This window comes from Emydura macquarii, unplaced genomic scaffold (assembly GCF_026122565.2).
Source record: "Emydura macquarii macquarii isolate MOO-44397 ecotype Brisbane River unplaced genomic scaffold, CSIRO-AGI_Emac_v2 contig_3287, whole genome shotgun sequence".
In the NCBI taxonomy this organism is placed as follows: domain Eukaryota; kingdom Metazoa; phylum Chordata; order Testudines; family Chelidae; genus Emydura; species Emydura macquarii.
The window spans coordinates 6031903-6054607 of record NW_027133424.1 but is presented as its reverse complement, the minus strand read 5'-3'; the positions used below and the strand labels follow the sequence as shown (position 1 = coordinate 6054607).

The window sequence follows — 22705 nt, the reverse complement described above, 5'->3', positions numbered from 1 at the left end:
CGTGGACCTCCTGCTCTAGCTGCATCTTTTGCACCTAGATATTTCTGTCACTGGTAATGATTGTATGACAGTCACACCTGTTTTAAGACTCAAAGTTGATATTGGCTGTAGCATTGTTATATCTGATCCAAAGATCAGCCTTTGTCTCTTGCAAAGCTCCCAAAAGTTATTTAGCCAGTTATGCAATTCCTAGGAGGCAGATAACCATCCAAACAGCCAGACTCTATGGGCTGTGAACTGGATCGTGCAAAATATGCATTTGAAGGGGAGATGGACGGAAGCTCCTTGACCTAGGCTGGAAAAGGGGAGCATAGAATGAAATGAAGGAAACACAGACTGAGAATTCCACCTCCTGCTGAGAGAAGTGGATGTGAAGAAAGCAGGAGAAACAACTAGCAAGGCTAAAAAAATAAACCAAAACAAAAAACCACACCTTAGATGAGTACTGAAGGGACGATGGGGCCAGCCTCAAAAATCTGAGAAGCCCAGTCTAATAGAAGGAGGAAAAAATCAGGCCCAAAGTTGACTTTTCCTGCAGTGCTATAGCCAGGGTAGGTCAAGGTCTATGAATACTTTGTGACTTCCCTGTCTGGCCTTGCTGTTGGGAGGAAAACAGAGGTGCCCCTGGACTGCAGAGGTAGCAGAACTCCAAGAAGCTGCTTGCTTTGTGTTTAAGGCTAAGATATAGGTACGTGCAGCTGCTAGAAACCCACCAGTCTCCTTTCTACCCTGTGTTTCTGTTTAGGTTCTTTTCCATTCACCTGGTCAAAGAGAGCCCAAGCCCACGGAGCCTCTGCCACCGAAGAGAAGTCCAGTGGGGACTTTACCTTGGAACAAGTGAAATCAGTTTACTGCATGCACATCCTTTCTTTTTCTTCTTCATTAGGAGTCAATATTTTCCCAATAACAAGGGGGCTTCTGTTCCACAGACTCTGCCAATTAGCCATACTGGCTGGGTATATCCATGGCACAGGAACAGATGACAGGCTGGCGGGCAGTCCAGCCCCTTCTTGGGAATAAACCAAGGATTCCTTTAACGCAATGTGACAACTAATCTCTCTCTAGCATCTGATGGAGTCGTTTTAATTAACAGCGCTACCAACTCCCCCTCACACAGGGTATAATGCAGATGTGTGTGTGCATGTATCAAAATACCTCTGCAGTCCTGCTTTACGAAGTGCACTGTCACCTGCAGAACAAGACCCAGCTCTGACTTATTTCTAAATTAAGCTTCTATAATTTATGCCTCCTCCATCAGAGTTTGTCAAAACTCCAAATGCTCTCTCTCCCTCTTGCAAGGTTGTGGACACAATAAACACAACTGCCTTCCAGAGTGAAGGTGTTTTCACAGCCAGGATGGCACTCTGATAAAGGCCCATCTCAGTTAAGACAGTCCTGGGGTGAGATGAGCAAGTGGTGAGTTGGCAGTGATGCGAGAATGATGTGATGAAATTGGAGAAAAACTGGTGGCAGAAGTAAGCAGCTGCCCAGTTTCCAAAAGGTGCCCTGTCTTTATCTGTAAATGAGAAAATGTACAGAAAAGTCCATGGGCCCGTTTCTCAACTGATGTAAACAGGATTTCTATCCTTGATTGATTTCAATGGAGCTACACACACATTAGCACCAGCTGATTATCTGCCTGATTATCTGCAAGAGGAGAGAGTAAAAAATCTGGGAGACCAATAAATCATTTCTTGCTTGGTCCTCTCCAGCAAAATGTGCTGCTCGGGGGACTATTTGTGCCTTTAAATCTGTATAATTTGTTGACCGTGTTGCCAACTCATGACTGTACTGTGAGTCTGGGGCTGCCCTGTAGCCCCAGTTCCTGCATTCGGGTAATTACGAGAGAACCTCGGCTTTCATTTATAGAAAAGTGAATTTCTAGCCCTTGTTGTGGAAAAAACCTTGACAACGTGACACAAGTGCACCCTAAAGGTTAAAAAACCAGAAGGCAAATGAAAAAGATCCAAATCTTTATTGTCGGTTAAAATCGCATGGAATTTTAGCCTATCTCAGGATTGGTGGCGGGCTAGACACATGGTTTCTGAATGAGTGGGATTGGCAATACTATTGATGCACACAGCCCGGAATGGGTAGCAAGCAGAACTCAAAAAAGACAGAAGGACAGAAGTATTTAGAAGTCTGGATGTTTATTCCCAACCTCTTGGGGCTACAGATTTGAGCTAGGAATCAGAGCTGGTTGGAACGGTTTTGACAAAATGAAATTTAATCAAAGCCAGAATGTTTCACAAAGACGTTTTGACAAAGCAAGTGGGAGATGCTCGTAACTCTGTAGCCTGGTAATTAGGGCACTGGGCTGGGATATAGAAGACCCAGGTTCAAAGTGATGCTCTGGGACTTGAGTGATCTCATCTCTGATGTAGACAGAATAGGGCCTTCAACCTGGGTCTTCTACCTTGGAGGCAAGTGCACTAACCACCAGGCTGGACCCACAAGCAAAAAGCTCAGTGTTTGGTCTGAAAACAAACATTTCAACACAGCTCTTTTCACAGAAACATTTGAGAGGTTTCATTTTTGTTCCAATATGAAATTAAAACCAATTCTTAAAACCTCAGAAGCTGCTATGAAATGGAGCTGTTGTCCTCCAGGCAGCTCTGCCAGGAATCCCATGAGGCAAGGCCAGATGTGAGAGGTCTAGAAGAAACAGAGGTGACTCCTGGGCTGCTGCGGTGTCCAGAAGGAGCACTGTATCTTAGGCAAAGTAACAGGCTTCAACACAGAATTCAAGTAATTCCTGCTGGGAGGTGAATTTGGCTGCCTCTCCGGGAAAGTATATCAAGGGCTCACAAGTGGGAGGAAGACAAAAAACCATCTTTGGATGGGGGAGGGTGGAAAGAAAGCCAGCCCTGGAAGGGGCTACAGGAGGTAAAATCTTTCTGGGGGTGGGAAATCCAGACTTTTGGTGGAGATGGTCCCCATGTAACACCCTCCTCCACCTCTCCCAGTATTTCAGTGCTTCTGATCCCAGACAGTATCAGTAAGCCATAAGAACACAAAGGTGAAAAATAATTAAATAAATCAATGCTAGTGTGATGGAGTGTTCACCCCACACAGGACTGGAAGGGGTTAAGGTGGCAGGCCAATTAATTCTACAGGCTGAACCTGGAGGAGGGGCCAGGGTGCAGGGAAGTAATTGGGAGCAGGCTCAGCTGTGCAGTAACAGGCAGGTAGCTGGCAACAGAAGAGGGCTACTGGGGAAGGCTGCAGTCACTCCCTGGGAAGAGGGAGGGGGGTTTGGAGCTGGTATACCCAGGGAGAGAAGGGGAACCACAATGGTAGGAAGCAGTCCAGGGAAGGAGCAGTGAGGGCTGAGAGAAGAAAGCCCAGAACTGCGGGTCCCTGGACTGGAACTCAGAACAGAGGGCTGGCCTGGATTCCCTTACCCCTGCACTGCAGGGCAAACTGCCTAGAACTGCTAAAGAGAAGGGACTTTGCTGCCCCAGGAGCAGCGAACACTGAGTGAGTGACTGAGCCAGAGGGTTGAGTCATGAAGAGGAGGCTGAGGTTCCTTGGGGCTGAGAGAGGGGCTGCAGACCAGAGGGAGGGAGAGAGTGCAGACGGAGGCAGCAGCCTCAAGAGCTAATCCCCAAAGTGACCGGCAGGAGACCCCAGACCAGCGGTGAGTGGTGTGCCCTGTGACAATTAACCAAACATTTTGAACTGTCTGAAACTGCTTAGGGTTTTGAGTGTTTGTGGTGGGGGAATGCAAAGATTGCAGCCTCTTCTATGCCCATGGGGTCACCCTGTCCGTCTGTCCCTCCAGAGCTAAATACAATACAAAGTGACCATTAGGAAATCTCTGTTTTATCTCATCAGTGCTAATGCAACCACTGTATCACAGAAATGTAGGAACGGAAGGGCCTTATAGAAGTCATCAAGTCCAGCCCCCTGTGCTGAGACAGGACCAAGTAAACCTCCCGTGACTGGGATTTCACAACCTCCCTTGGAAACCTAGTCTGGAGTTTAAGTACCTTTAGAATTAGAAAAATTTTCCTAACATCTCACCTAAATTTCCCATGTTGCAGATTGAGCCCATTACTTCTTGTCCCACCTCCAATGGGAATCGAGAACAGTTAATTCAAGTCCTCTTTATAGCAGCCCTTAACATATTTGAAAACTGTTATCAGGTCCCCGCTCAGTTGTCTTCTCTCAGGACTAAATTTGCCCAGTGGCGGCAGCTACCCTCCATCTGGCAAGCTGATACCAGAGCAGTGGCCTTGGCATGTGCTGGGCACAGCCGTGCCATATCAAGTTGCGGGGAAGATTGGCTCTTGGTGGGAAGAATCCAATACCTAGTGGGAGTAATTCACCAGGAGAGGGGCACCCGAGCAGGGGTTCTGCCAGTATGGCAACAAAAGCATCTTGTGTTCTGTGTGAGGCAGTCAAGGGTCCGCTGATACAGATTTGCATTTAGAATGGTCTGGATTCCTAGGGTGAAATCCTTCTGCCACTCAAGTCAAAGCCAAACTCCCCTTGATTTCAGTCGACCCAGGATTTCCATAGATCTCAAGGCCAGAGGGAACCATTATGTCTATCTAGTCTGGTCTCCTGCAGGGCACAAGCCATAGGGATCTCAACCCATGATGACCACACCCAAGTCCAAAGACAACACAGCAAGTGGCTGAGAGCCAGGATTGGAATTCTGGAGCTCCTGGCTCGAGAGCCAGTGCTTGGACCCTGCGGCCTCTCGATGGCAGGTGCTCTCCCCTCTGCAGCCTGACCCTCCCAGCTAGTTCATAGCAGAGAGGTGGCAAGTGCAGCTGGTCAGCAGCTCCCGATGTCCAGTTCCTCAGCCAGTGGTGTGAGATCTGTGTCCAGCAAAACCAACCATAGGCTTTTTTAAACTCATCCCTGGCTTCCAGACAATCTAGCCAGAGCGCTCAGGCATATAGACTGGCCTTCCCGACACATGAGAAAGCGCACTGTGGGGTACCGAATGGTGCAGATTAATGGGACGAAGGAAGACCAGCTTTACTGGTTACAGCACCACAACTTAGGGTGCTCGTCCAAAGAGCAAAATAATTGTGTGGCTAATCGGTGGCGGTTATCAACCTGTGTGCCGGACTAGACAGCTCGTGGGAATGGGCCAGTGGTACAAGTCACCCACTCTTAACTGTGGGTGCGAAGCATATATTTAGCAAAGCGAGCCCTTACCCAGTGAAAGGCATTGTGGATGGGGCCTGAGGCTCTCAGCCAGGGTAATGCCAGGGTTCGCCCTGATTTAAAATGCAACGTGGCAGCAGCGAAGGGGCCAACGCTCTCTGACATAGCTGCATGCCAGGTTAGATGGGGTGGCGAGTGTTATAGATGACAAGATAAGCAAGAACGTGGCTGTTGCTGCTATGCAGAGTATATAAACCTATCGCTGTGCTGAGGGTTGTTTTGTTTGACTGTAGCTCAACTCCTCTGGAGTCAAGTGGGACGGGAGGCGGGCGTTCGGCAGACATGCCTCATCTGCCCATGTGGCAGAGCGGTGGGGAGCTAATGAGAAGCAAGGTGTGAAGCAGGCACCGCGCTAGCAATTACTGGCTTCGCAAACTGCTGACCGAGTGTGGTCAGCAGAAGGGCTGCTGCGCTGGCAGTCTTGGCATCTCCAGACTAATAATGAGGTTATTACTGTCCCGCTGTTTGACGGCCTGCACCAGGCTCTGTCTGCTCAATCTTCTCAGATCCCCACTTGTGGAGAGGCTGGAAGTAGCTATCACAGAAAGGAAGTGTCTGCATGAGACGTCTTGTAGGGCAGTGGTTCTCAACCTCTCCAGACTACTGTACCCCTTTTTAGGAGGCTGATTTGTCTTGTGAACCCTCACATTTCACCTCACTTACAATTGCTTGCTTACAAAATCAGACCTAAAAATAAAAGTGTCACAGCACATGATGACTGGAAAATGGCTTGCCTTTCCCATTGTTGCCATATAATTCTAAAATAAATTGACTGGAATATAAATATTGTACATACATTTCAGTGTGTAGTATATGGAGTGGTATTACCAAGGCTATATGTCTGTATGAAATTTTAGTTTGTACTGGCTTTGCTAGGGCTTTTTATGTAGCTTGTTATAAAACAAGGCAAATATCTAGATGAGTTGATGCACCCCCTGGAAGACCTCTGCGTACCCCCAGAAGTATGCATACTGCTGGTTGAGAACCACTCTTCTAGGGATACAGATATAGATAAAGCCAAGGTCTGCCTCAGGAAATGAGAAGAAGGTGTTGAATTGTTTATTTGTCTGATCTGGGCTTCTTTTCTTTTCTTTTTTTTTTTTTTTTTTTTTTTTTTTTGGTAAGTCCCTGCAGGAAGAATGATTTACTGGACCAAATTCTTCTTTTAGGTGGATGCACTGGGATTCCACTGAATCCTGTAGGAAATCTGTAATGGGCCTATGAAGGCAAGACTTGGCCTATTGACTTTTTTGCGTGCATGCATGTGTGTGAGAGAGAGGGAGAGCTATCCATAGTACAGCTATCTAGCAGCCCAACTCTTCAGTTCACACCCACAGTTCAGAACTGTAAATGTCTGCAAACCACAGTTTGTCACAGGTACCATCTAGACCACTGGTTCCCAAAGTGGTCGATATCGACCCCCAGGGGTCGATTTCGACTTTCAGGGGGTCCGTGTCAGCGACAAAAAAATGTGGGGGTCCACGATATGTAAATGGGGGTCCACCCACCGAAATCATTATTTCAGGTGTTTCGTAAACTTTTAAGTAGATATTTTAAATTTGAAATAATTAATTATATGAGTAGGTACGATAAGTTTTGGACTTTGTTATTATAATTCTTGCACTTTTTGAACCCATTTTGGAGTTTTTGGATGATAAAGCTCCCATTTTGAAAGAAAATTTAATAAAATGGAAACCAGATATTGCTTATTTAACAGATTTATTTGCTAAATTTAATGAGGTTAACTTGCAGTTACAAGGAGACAGCCTGAATTTAATAAAAACAAAGTCCATAATTTCAGCTTTTCTTGCCAGAATTAACCTATTCAAACAAAACATTGGAAGGCGCAAATTTTCGTAGTTCCACAACTTATCATTGACAAACGTTCAGGATGATGACATTTTGGCATATGTTCAACATTTAAATGCCCTCCACTCAGACTTTAAAACCAGATTTGATGATGTTTTAACTATGGAAATACTGCACTGGGTTATCGATCCGTACGGTGCAATTGAAGAATCGGATATCGCACTACAAGAAGAACTCATTGAAATAAGCACTAATGAAGAACTTAAAGTGCAGTTCAAAAAGGGGTATCAGCAGTTCTGGCTTCAGAAAAATGTAGCTGTTACTTATCCTGCATTATGGAGTATTGCAAGAAAATTTTTGATAGCTTTTCCATCTTCATACCTCGTGGAAAGGGGTTTTAGCGCAGTAACTAATCTGCTGACAAAACAAAGAAATCGTTTGCAAATAACTGAACGAGGCGATTTAAGGCTATACCTCAGTCATTTGACTCCAAATATTAAGCAATTGCTATCAGAGCATCAAGTTCATCCCTCCCATTAACACCATTAATTATTGTATTTTTAGTTTTGAACCTTAGCTTTATTTTATGGTTTTGTTTTGTTACTAAGTTCTGATTTTTGTCCAAAATCCAAATATTTACAGAGTTTTGTGCTAAATTTTAAAGAGAATTTTAATTTAGCCTTTTTTTTTATTTTGAGCTATTAACGTTTAATTTTGTTTTATTTCACATAAAAATAAGATTTTTAATTTAATTGTTTCAATAAAAGTCTGAATAAAAAATTTAAGTTCGTTTTCTTTTTTTACAAAGCCCTATCAAAGTGAACAGCACTGTGTCAGCTGTGAAAAACATATTTGACGATATAAAGTTTAGGAAAATTTAATATTAGGCAGGCAGGGGGTCTACGGCAAAAAAATAATTCGGAAAGTGGTCCACAGGACAAAAAAGTTTGGGGACCCCTGATCTAGACAGAAGTGTCAATCTCTGTTGTTCTGTTTGTAAACTCTTATCAATATCAAGTTGCTATTAACATAGCCCTTGACAAGCCCATTGAAAGATGAGCTTTCTTGCAAACAGGATGTACAACCATTTAAAATCTTATTTTTACACATTTAAGTACTTTTTTACTGATGAATAAGTCAGATGTGGCTCCTGTGTGAAGGAGTGCAAGATGGCAGATTGCATGCACAGTGTTAATCATATGTAGAACACCTAGCACAGTGGGGTCCAGGTCCATAACTGGGGATCCTAGGTGCTGCTTGTCAGATTGTGGGGGTGCAATCCAGACCAGTGAGGGGCTGTGTCACCATCTGCGCCATAACCTTGGGTGTCTCTCAATGCTTTGCTGCTGTAGCTCCCAACCTGGGCCACTCACAACTAGCCTACAAGCATGCAGGTCACACCATGAGTGTGTGTGTGCTAGACCGCCCCGGTTGAAAAGTCCCACCTATCTACAGCCCCATGCTGGAGTCCATCAGCCTTGGCTACTCTCTGCTGGGCGAACCCACCACACTCCCAGTTCTGGATTTTCTCAGAAACGTGAGTTCTGCCATGTCCAGCCCTCAAGGTTCGTTACTCCTGTAAGGGGTTAGTATGCAACCATTGTTACTTTTAACTGGAGTTCCCAAACAGTTCCGTCTAAATACAGTACTGGACTGGTTTAGATTTAAAAAAAACCCAAACAAGTTTACTAAGGATTGTAAGTGAATTCAGGTATAAGAGAAAAAGTTAGAAGCAAATAAAAGTGAAAACATGCCTCTACAACTCTAATACTTAATCTAGCAAGTTTGGGTTCAAGGCTTTGTTTAAGATAGCTTTTCTCATCCCCAGTCTTCCAGCGAGATGGTGACCGAGCCTTTCCTGGTCAAGATCTCTCCCTGAGGAATGAAGGTGCTGGGGCCTTTGTCGTCTTTGGTGAAAGAGAGAGAACTTGGGGTTTTCTGCCCCTTTCTTTTATAGTTCAGTGAACCTTTAAAGTGGATTCCTCTGAAGGCTATTTCTCAAAGCAAAATTTATCCCAACAGTAAGGGAAGGCGACACGGAGTCTGGTGGTACAGGAATCTCCATACTATTTCTTCCCTCACTTGTATGTACTACAATGCAAATTGTTCTAGTTCCTGCCATCTCCTCCCCTGCTGTTTTTGAAGACCCAATCTGCTACTTATATATAAATTGAAGTAAATGCACATTTATTGGTTTAACAACTTCCGCCCAGGCAGGGTTGTCTGGTTTTGAACATGTGCTAAAACATCATGCAGGGGGAATTCAGAACTTTACATATAATGCTGCTACATTATAATTTCACCACAATATTATTGACCAGCGGGTTGTTAGTTTTCAAACAATGCCTCACAAGGCATATTTTGTACCACAGTTATTACAATGTGCATAGGGTGGGACTCTGGGGTGCTTTCGGTCACACTACTGCAATAGAAATAACTAATAATAGTTTCCATATAATTAATTCCAGGGAGCTCAGTTCCCCATCTGTATGCACAGACCGGCACATAACACCTGAAATGGGCATTTGTGTGGGTAAATTCTGACTCCTTGAGTGTAGGGTCAAGCACCCTAATTTGGGCATCAGAATGTCAGTTGTTGGTATGGGAATCCTGAAACTGAGAGCTTTCTTATTAGCCTTTCACTTGTTTGTTTTACTGTTCATCTTAGCATTGATAACAAGCTAGGCAGAGATAAAAGGTGGTTTAGAACAGGTCAGGATATAGCCTGGCTAACGCCGCAGTTTAGCAAAGCATTTAAATATATGCTTCAAATTAGGTATGTGCTTAAACGCTTTGCTGAATCAGGGCCATCGTGTCCATTCAGCTTTCAGTTTCCTGTTGCAAAGACTGCTAAAAGAATCTCAGATCTGGACAGGCTCAAACAATACATGCAACATGGCATCACCATTTTAGATTTCTTGGGGGCAATTTTTCCTTTGAGCAAGAGTTTTTGTTTCTCATTAGACTTTGAGTTAGCTTTTCCAAATTGCTGCGGGTCAGATTTTCAAATGTTCAGCACCTACAAATTGGGCCAGTTTCAAAAGAGTTCAGCACAGGTCCTGCAAGCAATCATGATTCTCTGTTTTTACTCAATGCTTCAGCTCCTGGAGTCATGTGATTACAGGCAAAGCCCAGCTGTCTGTTTTTAAGTGTTTCTAACCTTCATGGCTGCAGAGTAAAGCTTGAAAACGTGACCCACGTTCATTCTAAAGGTTCAGCAACTGAAAGACATAGAGCACAATGTTTATTATTATTTTCAGCTCTCATGGGGTTTTTTTGAGACCTGATTCATGGTTTGTGACATATGGGGTTGGCAACACTGCAGTATGTGCTCGGTTGAAAACGTCAGTACTTATGAGGTGGAATTTTAAAAAGAGCCATTGGCTTGTGCTCCTAATTCACTTAGGCATGCTCTGAAAATTGCATCCATGAGCCTAAATGGAAGCGGAACTCTGGCAAAATCTCATCTTAGTATTTACAGTAGCAATGTATAATTATAACTGTTACTGTGTATATAGGGACAAGGTGGCCTGAGGATAACATTTTCAGAAGTGTGTAGGTCCCATTTTTTAAAACTTGGGTTCCATCCTGGCTCTATATTTCAGTCTCTTGGAGAATTTCAGAAGGTTCAGATCAGCATTCCAAAGCTCTCAGGCTAGTGCTTACCACAGGGGAGTGCAAATCAAGAGCTCTGAGTTATAATCTCAGCCCTGCTGCTGGTTTGCCCTGACTTTGAGCAAGTCATTTAACCTGTAAATTGGGGCATCTATCTGCCTTCTGGGTCACTGTGAGGATTCAGCTATTAATGCTCAGGAAATGCTCTGAGAGTCAGATGAAAGGTGCTAATGATGCAGCATATTATGTGAGCTTCGAGGAGCCGAAGCGAGACTCTAGTCTGATCTCGGACACGCAGGTCCAGGAGCCTCTTAGTCAGTTTCACATTTTCCTTGCCTTTGCCTAGCCACCTATTAGTGACTGTCTCACAGACCATGTGGGAAGTGACAAGGTTTTCCTGCACTAGCTAAGGTGTGTGTGTCTCACCCTTGCTCTCTGCTGGATGAAAACAGAGCTGCTGAGCTGTGTATCCTAAGACCTATGAAGCTAGCAGGCAACCACTATTCTAGAGCTCAGGCACATGGGATCTCTGCTTTTGGAAAGGGAAGGCTTGGGCTGTTGTGAAGTGCAGTATAGCAATGCCTGTGAAGTTCACAGATCGCTAAGGAACTGTGACAACATCTCAGACTTTGCACCAGCTGCTGGGTATAGTAGCATCTCCATCTGACCAGATTAACCATGCTGCAGGGGAATCCTGAATGAAGTGCCCAGGAACTTTTAAAACATCCCCATTGCTTTTACCTGGACTCGGAGGACTGTGTCCATTGCCTGGCATGTTCCTGCATTTGGAACATGCCTGCGTTTCGCCTCTCCGAACAGCTGGCACGTGTGTCACAGCCGATTAGATCTGGAAGGAGGTGAGAGGGAAGGGATGACACTTCTCTTATTGAGCCCTGCTGTCATGGGGCAGATGTGGAGTCCGACACATGTTCCCCAACACTGCGATGGTGCTAATTAATCACCTCAGCCACAAAGTCATGACAGCCTTTTACCCAATGTGAGACACACATGAGGGCAGGGTAGCAGACGGCAAAAGAAAGATTTGGACAGGAAAACAGGATCAGGCTGGGTCTGTCTCTCTCAGCTTTGTCCTCCAGTCTGTCTGTCTGTCTATCTCTCAACTTTGATCTGTGTCCGTTTGCCTTCCTTGACTTTGTTTAGCTTGCTTTCTTTCTCAGCATTGAGTTGGGTTTTCTGTCTCTCTGCTCAAGCTATGAGCTGCATTGCTATCTGTTTTGGAAAGTTTCTTCTATCGCTGCTTTTGGATCTGTGAAAAAGAACATGATCCCCTTTTTTACCAAAAAAAAAAAAAAAAGAAAGTGATTAAGCAATTGCAGATGATGTACTGGCTAGCCTTGTTTTTAAATCATGATTTGAAGACTTGAGTAACTCAGCCTGAGGTTATATGTCTATTACAGGACTGGCTGGGTGAGGTTCTGGGGCCTGTGGTGTGCAGGAGGTCAGACTAGATGATCATGATGGTACCTTCTGGCCTTAAAGTCTGTGAGTCTGTTATGCATCATTTTCAGCTGTGTAACTTCTTTATATCTGAACTGGATTTCTTTGCCACACTGTAGTGTGGACAGAGTCCATCAAAACGTGGAGTTTCCATGTTGCAGGAAATTTTGATATTTGTTCTGTTCTGAAAAAAAATCAAAATATCTTGCAAAGAGATTTAGAAATAACTGTTTTAAAATTTTCATTTTGGGAAAAATTTCACCCGTATTCCACAACGTTCTCAAACTTTTTTTAAAATAAAATCTTTTTTCTCATGGGAAATATAATCAAAATTGATGTCGAGTTTGTGGGGGGAAAAATTCAATTTTGTTGCAACATCACTTTTTTGACAATTTTTTTCTATGAAAACTTTCCAGTCAGTTTTAAGTGCAGATGGGTAGCGAGGGCCCAGACTAGGACTCAGGAGCCACAGATTCTAATTCCTGTCTTTGCCCCTGGCATATGGAAGGTTGCCTCATCTCTGTTACTTCTCTCACCTTTTTCTCTGTTTTTAGATTATAAACTCTTTGGGACAGAGACACTCTCACTATGTGTATGTACAGCACCCAGCACATTGGGGCTATTAACCATAGAAAAAACAAATATTCTAAGACCATGGCAAATCTGATGTTACAAAACACATCCAACTTTTAGTTCCTATTAGCCAAAAACTCTTACTTGATTTTCTGGTGGACAAGTAGATGTTTTTTCACACTTACATAACTAAAAGTAGCTGCTTAGCAAATGGAATTTCTGCCGCCCCAGGAAATTCTGATTTTTTTTCATTATTTGGTTTTTGTTCTGAAACAGGACAAGAAGTTGAAATATCAAAAATGTTTCATAGTGAAACATTCTGAAAAACTTCAATTCAGAATTTTTTTAATAAAACATTTTGGAACGAAATGTTTCACTTAGGAATGTTGATTGGAAATGAAACACTGAGTCAACATTTTGACTTAAAATGACATTTGAGAGGGAAATATCAATTTAGAACCAAAACTTTCTTTTTAATCTTCCTGATGCAAAAAATCAATGCTTTTGCCAAAACTGGCGTCTTTCCCATGAAAAGTTTTACTTTAAAAGAAACCACATTTTCCAGCCAGTTTTTCCACCAGCTCTTCTGAAAGTGGAGATTTTCAAAGGCACAAATGGCAGTCAGGCACCTAACTTCCATGTACATCCAATGTGAGTTTAGATGGGAGTGGCAGGTCAATGAAGAGTGTAGAATATTTTCTAATCATTCATTGCTGATTACATTTCTCAATCACAGCAATATAACTTATCATATAGAGGAAAGGGATCGTTTGATGCTTTGGGCTGGATTCTGTGCTTTATGCCAGTTTTGCACCTCCTTGCTGCTCTGGAGGCCATGAGTTAGAATAACTCCCGAGACTTCTCTGTCTATGGCAATCTTACTCACCAAGGAGGTGGTGAGTCTACACCAACAGTGTTTGCAAAGTGATTTGAGCTTCTCACTGTGAAATCCAGCATAATCTAATGGGCTAATGGCCAGTTTCTTACCCTCCGTGTTCCCTTACCTGTGGGATCTTTCCCCGCTCCCTGGCTAGTCACCACAAATAGAAAGTATTGCTTTCCTCAATCTGCAGAGATGCCCAGGTCTAAATGCAGAAGCCTCCATCTTGTGGTCAAGCTGCTGAACAGCAGTTCCATTAGGATGGACAGGAGGCATAGGGCACTCACCTCCTTGGGGTGCCAAAGGGAACCAGCTACCTTTGTGCCTATATCACCCACACACAATTCCTGATACTGCCTGTCCTGCAGTGATTCATTCATCCCTGTTCTCTTGGGCTCACACTCTACCCTGTAGAGAGCCTTTCACCACTGTGCTCTTGAGCTCACACTGTCCCCTCCCAGATGCATTTTTCCATCCCATTTGTTGGGCATCTTTCAGGCTGGGAAGAAAATAGGCTAGATCCTGCGACCTATTTCAGAGTGAGGCCCTTTAGTACCCTCCAGATGGATCACACAGAATCTTCGCTTTTCTGGGATTGGGGTGGTGATTGCACATGTTTGGAGGGGTTGAGGAAGATCATAAAGGGTACAGCAGCTCTGGGTAGGCTAGTGGTTATTTATAGAGCTAAGCAGGGAACAGTTTTCCTATTCGGTGAGAGTTTTCAAGAATTCAACATTTTTCCCCTATCCCAAAAATGGGATGAAAAGTCAAAATCTCAGATTTTTTGCAAACCGATAATCCAAAAAATATTTCAAATTGGGTCATCTGAAGCGTTTCATTTTGAAACATTTCTCTTCAATTTTGATCTTTTAAAAATGTTAAGTTTTTTAAAAGTATGAATTTACTGTAACTAAAATTTTGGAATGAAAACTCACTTTGAATCAGGAGATTTTTTTTTGTTCAGAAACTGTCAAAATGGATGTTTTTAAATAATTTCAAATCTCCCGTCCCCTCTCCCCCAAACACACCCTCAACATTTTTCAAATCAGGAGATTTGTTGGAACTGATCCTTTCTTATGAACAGCTTCTGTTTTGATGCTTCCACGTTTTCCCATGGGGGTGGAGGAAATGTTTTCTTGGAAAATTCCTGACTAGTTATAGTCCATTTATTAATAGAGCTGGATGAATAGTGGAAACAACTGACTCCAAAGAGCACTTTGCAGTGAATTGGCTTTGAATGTATTTGCAGCCCTTTTGGGTGTCATAAGCATTTTATGCACTTGGGTTTTACTAGCACAGATGCTTGCAGAAAGCATTTTTGTCTTTTTTTAAACTCATTCAGGCAAAAAGCAAATGTAAACTAGAGAAGGACGCCAGCCCTTGGGTATGGCAGGGGCCCTCCAGATGAGGGTCACAGCTGTTGACACACAGGGGGAGCTGTCTGTCCAAGGGCACCAGCTTTCAAACATGCATGACATGGAGGTATCTGCTCAAGATGCCAGAGCTTCGCTGCAGGACAGGATGCCCAGATGTCTGTCCACTCAGGGGCATCCAAGCAAGTATATGGGCAATTATGCTGGCTCCTCGATATGGGAAGAGCCTCTTGATTTCCACTCTAGGGTACAAGAGCTGCTGGCTGAGGATGCCCCTCTCAAGCATAGCAAGTGCAGGCCCAAGATGCATGCTGGGGGTGGTAGGAATGACTATTTTTCATGGACTTTCCTCCCTGCTAGCAATGTAGCCCTATTAATTCCAGGTGTTCCTTTTCTCCAGGCCTATGCACTCCTGAGGCTACTGCAGTTGTTGAGCTCCCCTGACAGGGCTGGCTATTGCTGTTGATTTATTTACCATTTGCTTTGCTCCTGCAGTTTGTAATCTATCGCAGAAGGTTACAAAGTCTTTTCAAAGCTATTTCCAGGGCTGGCTTCAGGCAACCAAGAGACAGTCATGTGAAATTAGGCAGCATCCACATCTCTCTGCCTGCTGACATCTCTCCTTGGGCCTCACTGCTCCAAAGGCACCAGATCCCTGTCTGGCGGACGACAGGAGACAGGTCAATTTCAGCAGCAACCAAAGCAACCACTTCCCGTGCATGAGGCTTCCGCTCACCTTCAATTCCATCAGCCTCTTTGTGAGCAGCAGGGCACAGGACCGACTTCTGCACAAATCAGTCACTATTTAAAGTCTGGCTCTTGTTTGCTTTCATTTACATTCGCTTTGATTTCTTAAGTGAATTTTAAGGTGGGGGGGGGAAAAGGTCGCCAGATCAGCAGCCCCAGAGAATGCAGCCTTTTGATTCCCCAGTCAGATGCAGCACTGAGCTTTCTCAGACTTGCCCTCCCAGTGGCTCCCAGCTCCCCCAGATTTGACCCCCCCCACCTGACCACTGTTATAAAAGGGTGTGTGCAGTGTTGTAGCAACTGTGCCAGTCCCAGGATATGAGAGAGACAAGGTGGGTGAGGGAATAGCTTTTATTGCACCAAGTTTTGTTGGTGAGAGAGAAAAGATTACAGGCTTTCAGAGTTCTTCTTCAGGTCTGGGAAATGTACTCAGGGTGTTGCAGCTAAATACAAGGTGGAACAGATAATTCAGCATAACTAATTAATGCTTATTTCCAGGAACTGTTCAAGATGAAAGGGCTAGTTAACACCTCTCCAGTCTGGGGAGTGGAGGTGAGGAGTATAAACGTGCCACACAGAGGCAGTGTGGTGCACTGGACTAGCAACTGGGAGACCTGAATTCCTGTTCTCGACTCTGATGCTGGGTGAGGCCCTTGTGCCTCAGTTTCCCCATCTATAAATACAGCTAAAGATCCAGATCTCTGTGATGGGCATGGAGGCCTCTGGATGAAAAGCACTCTGTAAAAGCTAAACTAAGTGCTGGTAATTATTATTTCCTGCCCGCAGACATCCACCCTGAATCTGCACTATACTCCTGGCACATGACAGCACTCCCTGTCCACTGACTGCAGTGGTTATTGGTACAATCTTGTGTAGGAGTGAGAGGGGAATTCACCCCTGGGCCTCTGCTGAGGCAGCCCCCAGTTAATGCCAGTAGCAGTAGCTTTGGTCCTGGAGACCGTGTCAACCAGGAACCAGGTTAAGACCCAACAAAGCCACTTTTTCCAAACTGCCCACCAGCCATCAGACGCCGGCCTCTGTTGACCCTCTCCCAGCTGGCCTGGATGTGAACAGTGACCCAAACGTGAAGACTCCATGGCCCATTCCTTGCCCCAGTGCCGCTGCCTTTACCCTCCACAGCTTCTGAGGTCTGCAGTAGCAGGGATGTCCATGTCTTGTTCATTCTTCTCAGCAGCACGTTGTGTCCTTGAAACCCAGAATCAAACAACCCTTGGAGATTCCACGTCAGGGGTGGCTGTGTGGAAACTGTCTTTGGTTTCATTCCAGATGGCCTTGCTCCTCTCCCTGGTGTTTTTGAGCCAAATGGAATCTGACCCCGGCCTCACAAGTAAACTTCCCTCAAAACCAATGTTTCACCAGGCTTTGTGCTGAAATCCTCCATGAGCTCAGGCTGGCTCAAAATTTGTAGCTTTAGCCAACATGTGAGGGACCTGGTCTGAGTTTGGTGAAACATCACGCTGGATGAGTTAGGCCTGGAGTAGGCTTTTCACGGTGCATAGTTTGCACTGCTCCTTTTTTGTACATCTATGGTAAGCAAAGGCCCCAGCAGCTTCCGGAGCACTCAAGGTGTCTTTAAACTAACCCCTCTCAATAATCCAGACACCTCAGGAACACTCCCTCTCTTCCTATCTGCTCATCTGGGGCCCCCATGGCAGTAAGGTTTTTGGAGCTGCAGAGTCACCTCACCTCAGCAGCGGGAATTTTCAAGTGGCATGCCAGGCGCGCCTGGCCGAGGGCAGCTTTTGGATGGAGCGTCCATTTGCCTGGACAGCAGTGCTCTCTGGGCAGAAAGCCCCCTTCTCCAGCAGGAGGTGTTGCCATGGGGCTCCTTCACAATGGAATGCCTCATCCTTCCTGCCCTCGTGGTGATCCTCTTTAGGCTAGAGGGCCATGTCTTTCAGCACAATATGTCCTTGGCTATGGGCATCCTCAGGCAGTCCTCAGTGGAGTGGGCATCACTGGGGGCTTGATAACGGGCTTCTTTAAGGAACGTTCCTGGGCTTCAAGGTGAAAGTCTTTCCTGGTTGCATAGCTGCGTCATTACACTGTCGTCACGCAGTCACTTGGGCACTAGCTGAGCATTCAAGGGCCCCCAGGTCAAATCCCAGCTCTGCTGCAGGCTCCTTGTTTGACCTTGGGCAAGTCTCTCAGGGCCTGTTTTTCCCATCTGTAAAAATGGGTCTAACAGCACTTCCCTACCTCTCAGGCGTGTCTTGAGATTAACGATTGCAAGGTGTTCACATACTACAGTAGTGGGTGTCATAAGTGCCTTAGACAGACCTGGCTCATGGCTATTTCATGTTTGTCTGAGGCTGGGGGCAGCCAGCAGTTTGCAGACCCTGGAACTAAACAGTGAGCAGACTATAAAAAGCTGTGTCAGCCTGGACTGCCTCACCACAGCTATTGCCCTTCTCTGCTTACCATTAGCCTTGTTATCGAATCTTCCATTCGCCTGCCTATGAGACACCAGTGATCACTTTGTATCTTGCTCCTGTTACTGTCACGAGTCTCTTTAGGAAGTGTATCCAGGAAGCTTATGTTTAATGACTGAACTGATGCTGGATCTTGTGTCATAAAGAGGCAACTCACAAAGGCTTGGCCTTGAGAAGAATAGCCATGAGACTGCCAGCTACTATCAAACTGCTCACAAAGAGGTGAAGGGGACAGGGAATGAAGATGTTGGCTGGATAACCTCAAGGAAGAGACTGAGAAATCAAGGCAGCTGACAAAGTTCTTACCAATGCAGCGATCTGACAGCAAGGTACTTTACATTCTGTACAAAGCCCTCCTGAGACGATAGGTTTCTTTACACCACAACCAGGATCTCATTCACCAGGCCAGTGTGAGGAAGATGGGTTTTGCTTTGTCCACCTCTGGAAGGGACAAGGTGTGCTAGGCTCAAGAGACAGTGTGGGCTAGGGAATTCATCATGGGATGACGTGCCAGGAGTGTCTGTGTTCTAATCCTGATTCTGCCACTGACTCACCTTGAACTAGTCCATTAACCATTCTGTGCCTCAGTTTCCCCAATCCTCTTCATCGAGGATTAGTTTTTTAATGGTTATAAAGCAATTGGAAGGTTTTTAAGCTGAGCAAAATTCAAAATGTACATCCCCTGGGAAATTCTGACACTTTGACATTTGTTCGCTCCCAAATCAGGACAAAAAGGTGAAATTTCAAAATTTTTGGTAGGAAGAAAATTCTGAAAAACTTCAATTCAGAAATGTTGAAATGTTTGGGTTTGACATTTTTGATCGAAACCAAATATGCTGACATTCCCCCAAATCAAAATGTTTCATTCTTGTTTATTGAACAGATAAGACATGCTTCATTTTCTAATGAACTGATGTGTGTATGCATAACACTGCTTTCTACTCCATGGTATCTGAGTACTCAGCTATGTGTCCTGGGCCCTATATGGCTAACAGCTACTGGAGTTCTCCTTTACTCAGGAGGTAGGACAGCAAAGCCTTTTCAGTCCACTTGCCAGGGGAATCTGGAGCTCTGCTTTGCTTCAAGATTTAGCCTCACTGGTTTTTTATTCTAGGATCAGTACCCAATGGCTCTTTGGTAATAGCACGGGTCCCCTCTGTGCCCAGTCCATAGAAGATATTGGCCTGTTACAGGTCTCAGCTACTTATGGGGCTCCCATTTAGATGATGACTGTCATCTCAGCTGACACCAGGAACCTCCAAAGCTAGAAGCCTGAGGCTCCATGGCTTGAAATAAAGAACCAGGCTCTGTAGCTGAGGGTATCACAGACCCATATGCTCTGTGGATTGGACACGGACCAGTGAGTTACACACATGACCCACATCACGTCAATTTCCATGGTCCCTGTCCTTTCCATCTCCTACCACACTTCTTCGTGCCATGACCCCTCTAGTTACTGACCCCTCTCGTGTGGTGATGGTGGATTACTTTCAGGAGATCCCACCTGCAATGTCATCTCTTATTCCAATGAGTTTTTATATCTTGGAGCGTTGCTACCACACATTGATCAGCCCCAGAGACCTGTGCTTTGGGAGGAAGAGGATCTAAGCCATCTCCTCGCTGCTTTGGTGAAATTCGGAAAAGCCATGATACAACAGCATAGCATAGGCAATGCTATCAGATTGGACCACTCATTCAACCATGCATCCTGTTTCTGGGAGTGGCCCTTACTAGATACTTTGGAGGAAGGTGCAAAATTCTCTAATAAATAATTAGGTGCATGACTTGTAGCAGGGCCATGTACCTCATGTATATTTTTATCCTGGATAAGGTCAATGTGGGTGATATTTCACAGCTGATCTTTTTGCCTCAATAATATCCTGTGGCAGTGAGTTCTCAGGGTTAATTTTGCACCAGGGAAAATGCATTTCCTTTATTCAGTTTTCAGTGTACTACATTTTCATTTCACTGGGCTCCCCTTTTTCTTTTATTATGAGACAGGGTACAGAGGAACTCTCAGCAGACTTTCTCTGTACCATTCATCACTAGAGCAGGAGCAGAAGCAACGACTATACTTAGAGTACACAAACTATTCCCTTGTAACCCTGTTTTGAATAGTTCAGAACTTTCTGAAAACTTTCACCTTGTGGGCTGACACATTTTAGACTTTTTTGGGTCTGCTTAAAGGTAAATGTGTCTCTTGTATTTTATAGCCGAAACAAAAATCAGCTATTTTTGAGCATGACAAAGGAAAAAATACACCTTCCTCTAAACAAAAACTGGTTGCACAATTCTTTTTTTAAACAGAACTAAAGCGGAAATGAATGGGGGAAAAAAAAGATTTGACCAAGCTACAAGGCTGGGAAAATTGCACTTTCTGCATACCTAGTACTTGTGACCCGTGCATGCCTAGGGTAACCCACTTGAAAATGTCAAGATCAGGGCAGGATGCAAAAGGAGAGCAGATTTTCCCAAAACCGGTGGGTGATACTGAAGTTAGATTCCCTGGCCAGTCACAAACAGTGCTCCTGATTTCCCACACTGGTTATCAAGAAGCAACAACAGTAAATTTAGAGCCCTTTTTATTACATTTCAGGCTCTGGCTCCCAATCAGCGACTGGATCCAGTAAAGAGAAAAGTTATTTAAACTTTATTTCCTTTGCCAAAATGTTCTCCTGATCCCCAAAAGATCAGCCACTTTGCCAGATCCATATGAGTTTGGATCTTACTCACAATACCATCCTGCCAGCCAATCCTTTAGTAACTAAAACTAAAGGTTTATTATAAATGGAAAGAAACAAATAAGAGAGATGTTAAATGGTCAAAGCAATCCGATACATACAAATGACTTCATGTATATCAGATTCTCAGCAGAACTGTGAAGTTTGCAGGCTTGTACAGAGCCTCTGCAGTACATCCAGTACCTGGAAGGGTCTCAGTCCTTTGTTTCAGGTGTAGAATAGTTGATCTAGAATAGGAAGGAAGCAGGAATGAAGACAAGATGGAGACAGTGCAACTGCATTTTATAGTTTCTGCCATGAGGCTTTTATTTCCTTTGTCCTAAACACAGCATGGAAAAGCCTCAGACTGTCTTGTCCATAGGCATGTTCCTACATGTCCTAGTAATTCATAAGGTGTAGCTCCTGGATTCATGAATCTTTCACTGGATTCATTGTACATTTGAGTTCCCTTTATGGGCCATTAAGCAGGCTTAGTGCTGCTGCTATCCTGTCTGGGCGTGTCACCTAGAAACACAGCACAAGTTTGAAATACAAATATACCATACATATTTAGCACTTATAATACAAAACTGATACATACATATAAACATGCTCATCAATCTTAGCGAAGCATGACTTTTTTCCATTGGTATCTTGCATAGCATATCCTATACGACATTTATAGCAATTCTGTAATATTGGTATTAGTAATATTATAAATGGTCATTCCTAATCCAGACAGCATCCCAGTACTATTTGCACTGAGTTTCCCACTAAGTGTGTAAAAGACATCGCTAAGAAATGATAAACTATTCATGAGTGAGTGGCTGCCTTTACTGCGTTTAGGAGAGGTGAAGGAGTGAGGGCAGACAACTGTGAGCATGTAAGATGCACAGGTGGGAGAAGAATTCTGACTCACCTTACTCGTTCTACAGCCCATAGGGTGCAGAGGAGACATAGAAGAGGGAGGTAGATGTCCTGTGGACATGAGCATGGCTCTGAGGTCCTATAGTAGAACAATTTATTAATAATAATAATAACAACAATGTGCAGGGTGCTCTGGCAATGTCTACTGTCTAGCCTTATCGTTTCAGATCATAGAGTAGGAATTCAGATTCCTATAGTGAGCAGATCTTTTGTTAGTTTTGCCCTGCCTGTGTTCTTAAAAACAAGGTGAAACACACAAAACCCAATAGGAATTCCTCTGGGGAAAAAATAAACCTAGAGTTAGAGAAGACTACGGTTGTGGGAAAACATTCAAATCTCATCCTGTGCACTGGACTCCGGGGGGGAGGGGGAATTGTGATAATTACAGACCATCTCATAATGCATAGGCACAAGGCAGCAGGATTAAGGCTGCAAAAGCAACCTTAATTTTGACATTTCCTAACTTCTGGGCACTTGGCTTTGCATCTTTTATCATGTTCTTTTAACATACTGGTTTGGGTGGAATCCCCTAAGTTTTCTTTAAAAACAGAACTGGGAACCCCCCAAAAATTCCAGCATGTGGAACCTTATGTACATTCCACAAAGCTCATCAGCAGCATTTGAACACAAGTCCTTCAAAGCCACAGTACCTCTGTACTATGTTTACACCATGAGCTAAAGGAGCAACTGGTAGTAGCATTAAATTTAGTCGTCTTTTAACAATGTGCAACCCGCTCTGATGCCAATGAGATTGCATGGGGTGAGAGGGCAGGGTTTGGCTTCTAGACTAGGGTATATAGAGGAAACACCTCCATGAGACCACACTTACTGGGTCGCTCTTAGTTGCTGATTTGCAAGGGTTAAAGTAATGTGGGGCAGCAGAGGGGGTGTAACTGGGCTCAGTGCTCTTCTCTTCACTGCCTGGTGAAATGAGAATGCAGCAGCTGGGTGAATCTGAAGTGGGAG

The 22705-nt window shown here is 44.3% G+C and overlaps 1 long non-coding RNA gene across 1 annotated transcript; it reads right to left on the bottom strand.

The window, feature by feature from the left end:
* Positions 1-7151: 7151 nt before the first annotated feature.
* LOC137142988 (uncharacterized) lies at positions 7152-21056 on the bottom strand. The gene is made up of 3 exons (XR_010917070.1): positions 21017-21056; positions 10154-10214; positions 7152-7410 (listed from the first exon to the last, which is right to left on the bottom strand). It is a non-coding gene; the product is annotated as an uncharacterized lncRNA (long non-coding RNA).
* Between the last annotated feature and the right edge of the window lie 1649 nt (positions 21057-22705).